Genomic DNA, 12,451 nt, shown 5'->3' with positions numbered 1-12,451 from the left:
CTTTCTTACAAATGTTAGGAATGATGAATCCGGACCCACAATTCTTCTTGAATTGATAGGTACCGCAGACCATCCTTGGTCTCTGTTGCGGTCCTAACTGAAGTTACTTATGATAGATAGTTTTGGTATATCCTGTGTACCGCAGTCTATGTACCGCAACCATATATCATATTTATCTTTCAGTGGTCCTTATTGTTTGTTGTTACTAACTTCTTGTACAAAGTGGTCTCCTCAGTTTCTTCTACTGCAGTCATACATCTACCCATCCGCAATGAATGATCCATCCGCAATAGCAAAGGAACCATCTGTAATGAAGTTTCCATCCGTAATCACATTAATAATTTCTCAACTGTTTCATTAATCGTTGATTCATGGTGTGTTATTTAATGATCCTTCATTAAATAAAACATTAAATAAAAACATTCCTTAAGAAACTGTCTCATTCTATTTTTGAATAAACCTTGTGTCAGACCTATTTTAGGTATGATGACAAAAAGAACGTTTTTCCATAAACACATCCTTAATCTGTCTTTTCCTCTTACCCAGCACGTCCCATCCGTTACAACTTCTTTTCCCCTCACCATACGATCACCTGACGTGATGATGTACGTCTGACTTTTCATTAAATGCAAATCCCTTTTTGGTAAAATCCAAAAAAAATTTAAACCGTTTCATCATGTGTGGCTGAGATTTCATCTTCCAAAATCAAAAGAACCCCCAATTTTTTTTTACCCTATCTTTTTTTCACCTAGGGTAAATAAATAAAAAAAATGTTTCCCGCTCCTATAAGCCCCTATAAAAACCTTTCTTCTTCCCCAAGCACAGTTTACGCTCTCTGAACATTGAATCCTTTCTCCATTATCATACTCTGTTTTCTACACTTTCTCTCAAACTCCTACAATGGTGAAATCCGGTGTATCCAAGAAAAAATCCAAGGCATCTGGATCAGTGAACCCTACTGGTTCAGACTCTGCTTCACGTCATCTCACACCTTCGATTGCTTCAAGCAACTTCAGAGCCGTGTTCGAAGATCATTCATCCTACAATGCTCCGATCAAGCTGATGATCAAGTTTCTAAAAAATCACCCCCTGTTTGGCCCCTTCGATGCTTTCACAGACGTTGTCCCACTCCCAACCCTATTCAAATGTGCCTTTTCAGCCTATCGACCACTCGAAAATCCACAAGAAGTACATCTTAACCTGGTTAACGATTCTTTGGTCATTCTATCCAAAGAAAAGTTCCTTTCTGCCATTAACCTCCTTGTTCATCCTTCCATCAAAATTTTCACACAATCCATGGCGGACATCACTTCTGCACTTTACCAAATGGGATATCAGAAAAAGATTAAAGGGATTGGGGAATTCAAGAAAAACCAACTGCCTGCGGTCTGGCAATTCGTTTGCCATTTCGTCATCCGCAGTCTATCCGGCAGAACCGGAGGGACAGATAATATGGGACTCAAACTTCTAGAGCTGGTGTGGAGTATCTTCACAGGTCATGACGTGAAATACGGTCAGATTCTATGGGACGACTTTCTGCAATACATTCCCAAGGAGAACCCAAGGGAGAACCCAACCGAACTCACTTTTGCAAGGTTCTGGTCCCTTTGCATTTCAGACCTCCATGCGGATGCAGGGATCAGCATGGGCAACGACATCAACTTCTTTGTCACCAAGGATCTCAAAAGGTACAATCAATCATCTGATCAATCTATTTTTGGACGGATTCGCAGACTTCCAACCCACATTCTCACCACTCTTGGTCTTGAGACTGCTGATGTCTCAGATCATATTGAGGCTATGGAAGGTATTGCCCCATACCTTCCTACCCCGCCTCTTCAGACCCCATCCGCAATCATTACCCCTGGAAGTACCGCAGTCCCTTCATCCACTACTCTTTCAAATCTTTCTCAAAGAAGAAATAAACTGGCCTCAACCCGTCAAGGCCACCGCAACATCTCCAAGAAGCAAAGAACCCCTAAGAAAGATGCTCCCAAACCATCCGCACCCTCAAAGAAACGCAAAACCAAATCATCCGCACCCACACATGACAGTGACTCTGATGAGGATGCGTAACCAATTTCCATCCTTAAGAAAAGAAAAACCAATCCCACTGGCCATATGCGTGACCGGACTGATACCTCAGCCTCTCAAAAGGCTCCGGTAGTACTTGGGGTGGCCGCATACCCATTCAACACCACCATCGAATACCACTCAAGCTCAGAAAGTGAGTCTGTTTCAACACCTCGTGGAGACTCCCCCCCCCCCCCCCAGTTCAATCCCAAGAGGATAACAATGGTTCTCGCCCTAAGGTCTCCAGGGCTTCCCGACTGCATTTTTTTTCACCTGAGGAGTTGAACTCCATCCTCTAGAACGTAACCCCTACACTTCAAACACCTTCGCAACCGCATGACACTTCTTCCGCCCTTGCCGGAACTGAGCCGAGGCCAAACTTGACTACGGGTCAAGGAGACCGAGGAAGCTCAGGAAATCCTACTCTTCTTACATCAGTAACAAGTGGTTTAGGCACGGTGAGCACTAATGTGCAAGGATCCGTGGACCTGAAGGACACTTCGGTGCGATACAAAGGATTTGACGGTGAAGACTCGAATGACTCATGGTTAAACTACACTCCGGTATCTGAAGCCGACATCCAGAAGTATGCCGCTTTCCGTAGGGCATTCCAAGCACGCAAAGATCAACAAATCAAGCAACAGCAGCAGAAGGAACAAGAAATCCAAGCTGTGGCTAAGTATTGGGCAGATGCAATTAACAATGCCAATACCGTAGCCACCATATTGAAAGTTCAAAACTGGATATCTGAGATGGCAGAAACTCTCCGCAAGACTCAAGAAGCAACTGCTGATCAAAATGCTTCCAAAGTCCCTCCAACTCCCACTGTCCAAGAATCACAAGACGAAGAAACCGCAGTTGAAGTCAGCTTTGCTCCCACCTTCGGTCTTGATGATGTTGATCTACAAGAGGTAAACAAGCCCTCTCCCTCTGATGATGATCTTATGATGTTCGATGAAGAAGATGAATCCAGTGGCTCTCACCATTCCACTTCTAAGCCCAAAGAAAAGAAGAAAAAGAAGAAGAATGCTGTCACACGGAAAGAATTTTTACGCCTGCAAGAAAAGGTTGATCAAATTCTTGCTGCGGTCAAGCCAACTCAACAGCAACCAGAAGACACCCCCGGACTGCAGTCATTGATCGAACAGATAGAGCGCTTAGAAAATCGTGAGAGATTGGCTGCTGAGCGCATCTCCCTCAAAGTTGAAATAGGAATCCGGTCCCTTGACAACAATCGACAAGCAGATCACAAGGACTTCATGGCTGCTGCGGAATGCCTCATCTATGAGGTGACCGCAATCAAGAAAGATCTCCAAGCAGCCATTGCGGATCAAGCCACCCAATCTCAAAAGCTGATAGCTGAGACTCACATTGCCTATGAGTCCACTATCTCAGTCCTTCAAGCTACAATCAACCGCCTGTAACGATCTCTGTCAACCAACTTCCATGGAATAGAAATCCTTCAACTCACCAAGGAAATTCACAGGCTGCTCTTCAACTCCACCATCCCCAACAATCAACAACTAGCAGATGCCCTCAAAGCTCAATTCCAAGAAGTTTTTGCCAAGGTTGATGGCCTTCGAAAATGGCTTGAGGAAGCTCCTGGGTTGCATTCATCAAGAGGGCGAAGTGAAGAAGAAGTCCATCACTCCAATCACTCCATCTCACAACATCAAAGTCCCCCCATCATTACAGAAAAAATTCCTACACCGCAACCATCTCATCATACTCCACCTCATAACACTCCACCGCAAAAAGAGATCACTCCTGAGAAACCAGAGACTCCCCCTCACTTCAAAAACCTAGTGGAGCACATGTCCTCTCCAAGCTCAAACGACTCTCCTGCCACTACCCAAAGAAAAAAAGATTGGAAAGCAGCTAAACTTGCTTAGCTTATATGGAGAGAATGCGGCTTTGACACTATCATGGATGAATCCTCACTGCAGACTGCTGGATGATGACTACAAACCATACCTCACATATGTTGAACCCCCCTCGGATGGCTACTGGGATGTTCCAATCTCCCCAAATGCTAAATACTTCACAGTATTTGAGCCATTTGACCGCAGCCTTCCAGACCACAAATGACTGCTAATGGAGTTCGAGAGACTTAACCATTTTTATGCTAAGCATTCCTCTCCCATTGAGAAAATCTGTTCTAAAAAAAGATCATCCGCAGTCAAAAACTACAAGCCTCGGAAGTTCATGAAGGCTGACTTCATCCAATACAGTCTCACTAGAAGGGAACACGACTATGTCCGCACCCAAGCTGACTTCCCCTGCATGAATCCTGAAGAAGTCTTTCTCATAGCAAAGGTGTTCCAGAACAAGTCGGAGAAACACCCGAAGATGAAGATAGCTCTTGAAAGAGCTAGTATGTTTTTGAAAGAGACTATCTGTGATTTTGCTAAAATCGACGTAGACATTTACCCCACCATTGCCAAGAAGTTTGATCTACCACCACTCGATCCTGCACCGATGCCTACCAAAGGCTATGAAGAAAGATCCTTAGGTGCAACCAACTTCCCTGAACTCGGAGTCATTTTCAACAGGAAGACTGATAAAGTCAAATACTTTATTCCTATGACTGCCATGAATCGCCTCACCAGGAAGCAACTTGAAATCTGCCGAACCACAGTCGAAAGATCAAAGCATATAACTGCCGAAGTCAAGTTCGAGATTTTAAGGAGAATCACTTGGTTGGAAAACATCAGGAAGTTTTGGTGGATCCTGATTAAGTTTCTTAAACTTGATAGCTGAACAAAAAGTTAAAGAGGTCACTTAGGGGGAAATTGTTGAATCATGAAAAGTGACCCTCTTAAACTTCAGCTACCGCAGTCAACAAGCTACCGCAGTCAAGCTCCCTCTTCAGCATCCGAAGTCATCAAAGCCAACCGCAGTCACTCTTTACTTAGTTTATTTTGTCTTTCTGTAATACTCTCTATTGTCCAGTATTCCTTGCATGGCTACTCTTAGAGAGTGAATCTAATGTAACTCCTTGAGTCTCTATAAATGGAGCTCATTCTCTTGTATTCATTACGGATCTATCATTCTGAATACACATTTCTGAAGTTATCTTTTCTATCTCTAATTACTCATCTCTTCTTACTCACAAATCTTACTAGAATATAACTGATTACAATCTCTCTTCGGAGCAAGTCTTGTGTGACTTAATCACTAAGTTTGATCTCACTTATTAACTTGGCTTGAATGCATTCCTTGTTATGAATCAACTTATGTGTATACTTGATATAACAATTGTTGTCATTTCCATTTCTTTTCTATTCCGCAACTAACTCTCTAACTCTCTAACTCTAACTTATTAATATTATTGTTGAGCTTTTAGATCCTTCGAGATTAACTCTTCCGCAACTATACTTGTTCTAACGTTTGTTCAAGTGTGTCTCAAAGTTTTTCTCTCAACACAAACTTTTCAAAGCTTACTTGTCACTGACTACACTGGTCAAACAAGTAGTTTCGTTTATAACTTGTCATACTTATGTTGAGTGTTCTTTGTAACAAAATTTTAAACCACCCTTGAAGCCATATTATAAGAAGCATTTGACACTTCTCAATAAGTATCCGATTGTAATTCACGGGAAACCACACAAGCTGATGATCATCTCTCTTGATGATTAGCGAAGTAACCCGAGATTTATCTACTTTTATGACGAAATTATATTTCTGACATCACAGATCCGTATTTTTCTTACTTTGCTTCTTATCTTTTTCTTTGGCACACTGCACTCACGAAATCCTTGAGGTTCTGAGTATTACCAACTAAGGCTGATGATTTCAAACGTCTGGCACATGACTTTGTTTTCAAACCCAAAAGCGAAAGAGCCCTACCTCCATTTTGAAGGTTTTGTTCTTATCCATCAGAATAGACGAAAATACTTTTGAAGTGACGGCTTGGTAACTGTGTGCGTTTCATGGAAATTGTTCTAATTATTTTTTCTGACATGACGTGTATGACGGCTAGTGGTGCGATTTTCAAGGGACACGTGTTTTGTTTATTGATGGTGACCGTTTGAAATTCAAAATAGGGATACATATAAAAGGGGCAATTGGGTCTGCATTCAAATTTTACGCGAAACTAAAAATTCTCAATACGATCCATGCTCTCTTTATCTCTTTGTTCTTCAACGCTTTCAAACAAACCCTAATCATGGCTGCTCTTCAATCCAACACTACTGACTACGCATCTTCTCAACCCATCATGAAGATCCAGAGTACCAATTATCAAGTGGATGGTGATGTCACTGTGTACCCTGAAGAACTCAAGATGCTCATCGTTGCTTTGAAACATTCCGTTTTATCGACTGCGATCTTCAGTTCGTTTGAAGTACCAATGTCTTGGTTGTCCATGGTTGGTTCTACTGCCTCATACAGCAAGACGATGGATACCGTGACCTTCAATCTGATCACTGATAAGAAGTTTCGTCTTACCAAGAAGTTGTTTGACAAGATCCTTGAAATCCCTAATTCTCCACCTTTCTACAAAGTCACTTATGAACAAGTGTTACACATGTTCAATGAGATGGGTTATCAACCTACTCTCTTAAAGATGAGTGAATTCAAGAATTCCGGTCTTCCCATTATATGGAATTTTCTTTTTGGGATTTACCTTCGATGCCTCAAAAGTCGAAGTGTTGGTTTAGACAAAGGACGAATGGAAGTGTATGCTATGGTCGCAGGCATTTACTATGATCTACATGTTGACTATGCGACTAAGATATGGAAAGAATTTTTGAAGAGTGTTGAAAACATGAATGCAGTAGATGGGGTTTCATGTGCAAGGTATTGGAGTTTAATTCTTCAATATGCTTATGAAAAGGAAAGTATTTTGGTGCCTACTGATGAGCCTAAAGCAGAATTCGTGAAGTATCATTATCCAAAGACGATTGAAGATGATGTGAGTATCTTTCCTATAATTACTAGGATTCCAGATGGGATGCTCAAGAAGGTTGATCCTTCGAATCCAGTGTTGGAGGCTTATTTGCTCACTATAAACACAAATGATGGAACTGGTGTTTTGTTGGCAAAACGTGATGAAGGTTCTTCGAAGAAATCTCAAAAACAAAAGATAATTGTTGATGTTCCTGAAGAAAAAGTTGATCAATCACAAAAGAAGAAGGCTGGAGTAGTGATTAAAGTTTCAAAAAAAAGTTAGAGAAAAGTGTTGAGCCTGCAACTGCTGCACCATCAAAGGAAATTGTTCCTTCGAAAACTGGTGTATTCAAGCGTCTCAAAAAGAAAGCTCATAGATCACGAAATTCTCCTGAAAGATCTTCTAGATTTTCTCCTTCATTGGTTCGAAAGCCACATGTTACACGGAAAGGTCTTGTTATTCGTGATGTTCCTGTTCTTGTTTCTCAATCCTCAGAGAAGCGAAGGGATGAGGACGTTGCTAAGCATATTTCAAAGAAGAGTAAGAAGAGAAAGTTGATTCTTCAGGAAGATTCTATGGAAGAGAAAGAAGTTCCAGAAACACCAATGGGTGATGTTTCATCTAAGAAGAAATCTCTTGTCAAGTCGAATACCGAGGAGATAGGAATTTCAAGTAGCTCTGTGAAAACTTCTCTAGTGGACACATCTACTATTCTTGGTGAATTTATAAAAGTCTCAACTCCTGAGGAGATTTTGGTCACAACACCCGAGGTTTCATTAACCGAATCATCTTATGAGGAGGTTCGAACCTCGGGCATTTTTACACACGTATCTAATACATATGTAAATGTCAATATGGGTGAAGGAGTCTCGAACAATGAAAATCCAGTTTCTACTCAAGGTATTTTCGAAACCTCAGTCATCACTACCATTACTTATTTACCACCATTTGTCACCACTGTTTCTACAACCACACATTCACCTAATTTTGCTTTAGTCATGAGTTAATCCATTACATCTCTATTTTCGTCTCAATCTACTGAACCACCCAAACCAATGAATGATGATGATACTGATGATGGAGGATTTGGAGGATCATTTGCTGATTTAGAATTTGATTTTGAAGAATAAAACATTCCATACCATATGCTTATGTCGGGGAAACAGTTCAAGATTCTCAACAGAAAGCTTAACTCTTTGTTGCAATCACAAGCAGATGCAGAGGTAGGAATTCTATTTTTGGTATTGAAGTAGATGTTATGGTCAAAGCATAAGAGCTACATCTTCTGAATAATTTGAATGTGTTGATACAAGATTCAGAATCTAGAATTCAAGAGAAGCTTGATCTTATGGATCAAAATAATGAGTTGAGAGTGAAGTCTATGTCTTCGACTTTTAATGAGGAGCTCAAGGATTTGAAAAATGTTGCCAAGGAACATCATGTTCTTTTTGTGCAAGATGTAAAAACAGTTCGTGAAAATGTGAATCAAAAGCTTGAAGAGATGAAAGTGAGTGTGTCTACAGAGCTCAGTGAGTTGGACAAAAAGTATTCTTCTATCCTTGAGAAAGTCGATATTATTTCAACTGGTGTTACTATGTTTGTCCAAACAGATCAATCTTTTGTTCCAAAGTTTGATAAGAAAGCAACTGCAGATGTTACCAGTTTTGGTAAACTTAATACCATGCTTGTAGAATTGAAGGAGCTTATTTCGAAGTCTGGCTCTTCATCTCTCTTAACTCCTAAGTTTTTAAATCAGAAGTTTTTTTCATTCGAGACTGCAATTCAAAACATGTTGGCTCCATTGTCTCAGTTTGTCACTCTCTTACCAACGAATGCCCCGCATGTTATCACAGGGGTGCAAGGGGGAGAAAAGAAAGGAGTTGGTAAAGGAGAAAGTATTTCTGGGAAAATGAATGAAGAAACAAAGGTTGTTGTAAAGGTTTTCAAAATTCAAGTTCCTACAACAAAACCAATATTTTTGAAGGCTGAACTGGTGATGGCAACTACAGTTACTACAAGGCCAATTGCTAAAGCCATTGTAATTGGGTCTACTGGTGAAGGGAGTTCTACGAAACCCAAACAAAATGAAACAGATAAAGGGAAAGGAAAAGGGCTTGTTATAGAAAAGTCTAAGGAAGAAAGAAAAGCTGAAATTGAAGCGGAAATAGAGAAGCAGCGTCAAATTCAGAGTATTTTGATACTTCATAAAAATGATCCTCCTACAATGGACAAAGGTGATCCAAAGAAGTTACACAGTTATGAGAATATTGAAGCCAGATTTGCTTACAATGAGATGCATGAGTTCGAGAAGAAGCCAAGGAAAGGTTATTCTATCGAGAAGTCTGATATGAATCAACTTGATTTTCCAATCAATGAAATGATGTTTCTTACTGCTCAGTACAAGATTGTTGATCAATTCAACGATAAAGATGATTTTATCCATATGAAGCTGAGATTTCATGCTATGTTGGGAAAAGATCAGGAGGAGTTATGGTCACTTGTGAAGATTGTTCGAGTGATAAGCATAACAAAGGATGTGATGTTCGAAAATATGCTTCAAAATTTTTGATACCATGTTGTGAGGGCAAACAATGTTTCTCTTGACTTTTCGATTGCTGATTTTCCCTTAATTTGAATGATCTGATTCAAGTCGCAAACATACTCAAAGACATGGATGCTTCGAAACTCCAAGGAACAAGTAAAGAAGTGTTACATCTGGGATTGGGCCATATCAAGATTTTCATAGATAATTACTATGATTGTCAAGCATTGACTGATGTTGAATTAGCATTGTCAATAGGAAAGGAAATCATTGTTCCACAATCAGTGTTGAAGAGTCAAGCTGATTTGAAGCAGTATGTCGATGGTGAAATATGCCTGAAGCCTTTTGGAGTTGTTTTCGTGGGAAAGAGCATGAAGGGAAAACAAAAAAAGTTCTTATTTCAATCAATTGATGTTGAAAAATACACAACTGCTCACTATATAAACTTAATTGTGCGTATGAACAGTTGTAAGAAGAACAATGAAGGGGATAAGGCAGAGTTGAAGATGGTCATGATCTGGTATGCGGAGATTCGAAGAACATTACATTTGGTTGCTCAAGTTTTGACAACTTGATTTCGACACTGCTTACAAAGGGGGAGATTGTAAGGGTAGAAGTTTAGTTGTAAGGTGTGGAAAGTTTTGTAATGTTATTTACAAAGGCAATGTTAGTTTCGAATCTGTAATGTCGAAGTCCTTTGTATTTTTTGTTTGCTTTCTGTTTCCTATAAATAGGGAATGATACTTAGACTAGATAGAACTTTTTCCACAATTCTGTGTAAACTCTCTCTGTATCTTGAAAGCATATATGAACTAAAACCAGATCTAATTTACTCTCAGTGTTCTTAATTCTTGTCAATTTTGATCTCGTTTCATTACTCAATAAATCAAACCACTAGACGATGTCATTTACCATCTCATTTTAATGTGTCGGTTAGCCACACGGGCTCCATTAATCAATGATAATTTACGAGATACCCATTGCCACTCTTTATTAGTCCCTATTAGTGTGCCAGTTAACCACACACGCTCCACTAACAACCTACAAATTACAATATGAAATTTAATGGATTAGTATACAATTTCACGTTATTCCTTAAAGTAACTAAGATTGGGGATTTTAAAAAATTGTATTTAGTTACTTTATAGATAATTATACTTATTAATGATGATTAAGTGAACTCTCAAACCCGTTCCGCTAACGACCCTCCACCAATTAAAGAAGCGGTGGGTGAGAGTGGACAGCCATTTAATCGCCATTTTATAGACAATTTCCTTATACCCCCCTTATATATCGGCTTCGTGAATGAGGCGTACTAGCGGTTCGAATGACTTGTCTTATATATATAGCAGTATTAGACTTTTAATGTTACATATAATATAAGGGTGTACTTTTAAAACTTTTTCAAAAATACAAGGTTGTATTTTAAAATTTCAAAATTAATATTCAATTAATTAAATTAAAAATAAAACCATTCATTAATTCAAGATTAGGATATCAAATTACATTTTAAAAATATTCAGTTTTATCCAATTAAAACAATATTAAGGTAATTATCCTAATCAATCCATGAGATAATTGAAAAATCAAATTTTTAGGAAATGACAGCAAAACACGCTGTGGTGAGCAATCACCACGCCGTGTTTGGTCGATTTCGCAGTTCAACACGCCTTGTTGGAAGAACACCACGGCGTGTTTGATGAACAGAATGAAAATTTTGCTTTCTCCTCCTTGTTCATGTATCAGAGCATAGGTTTACTAAACCTACGCTCTGATACCACTGATGGGTTTTAAGCATAACAAACAATCCTATGTGTGCATGTAACCCTAATATGATCTACGTTTTCTCTAATTGAACATACAATGTGAAAAACAATGTAGAAACCCTAGAACACTGGTATATAATCAAAATTGCATAATTCGGGTTACAAAACGTACCTTTGATTGTTATATAGCAATAACAATCCAAATCCTTAATGTTGTTGAGACTTTTAGAACCAATGTCACAATTGTCACACCTTTAATGGCTTACACCCAACACTAGAAATAGAAGAATGATTAAGAAGGAGGAGGGAGGTTGAAATTTTCGGTTGGTGCTCTTCAAGAACAAGTTGCCGAAAATCATAGGTTATCATCCCTATTTATAGTGTAATCAGGAAACCCTATCTAAGCCCAAATCCAAGATTATCTTAAACCGGGTAATTATCCACTTTACTGATTAACCAATAAAGACTATTCTAGAAACCCTAAGGCTTGTCAAAATCGTCCATAGCCTATGGAGGGTTCTAGATTGGATCTTGCTCAATTGTTGAACAATTACAATTTAGTCCCTGCACTTTTAATTAATTCTCTTAATCCTAAAATTAATTCTAATTAATTTCTGATTAAATAGTACTATTTCTAACTAATATATTATTCTCAAAATATAATAATAAATTATTTATTTCATTTAATTAACCAAATAATAAATCAACATCTTTCTCCAAAATCATCATGTCTACTTGCTAGTCTTGAGGGCAGCCCAAAAGGACTATGCTACTATCAATTCAAGTACATACCAATTATAGTTATAGGGTTAGACACCTAATCCAACAATTCTCACATGGGCCCAAATTCGTATGAGTTCCTAAACATTTTTAAATTTTGCAGGTTAGGCGTAACGAGCAGTATTATTCGGAATGAGATATTGATAACAGTTGTTCTCATCACATGACAGGAAGGAAATCTGTATTAAGAGAGTATCGGACATTAAAAGATATCAACAAACTTGTTGTTGGTGATCTAGTTCGAGGGCTTCATCTTCCAAAATTTGAAAAGGAACACTTACGTGCTGATTGTGAGCTCGGAAAACAAAGCAGAAATAGTCATTCTTCCATAATGAATACCAAGATCATTGAAGCATTGGAATTAATCGATATTGATCTTTGTGGTCCTTCACCTATGGA

Source organism: Lactuca virosa, chromosome 2 (assembly GCF_052849685.1).
Source record: "Lactuca virosa cultivar CGN04683 chromosome 2, Lactuca_virosa_CGN04683_v6, whole genome shotgun sequence".
NCBI classification, from domain to species: Eukaryota; Viridiplantae; Streptophyta; class Magnoliopsida; order Asterales; family Asteraceae; genus Lactuca; species Lactuca virosa.
This window is presented reverse-complemented; position numbering follows the sequence as displayed.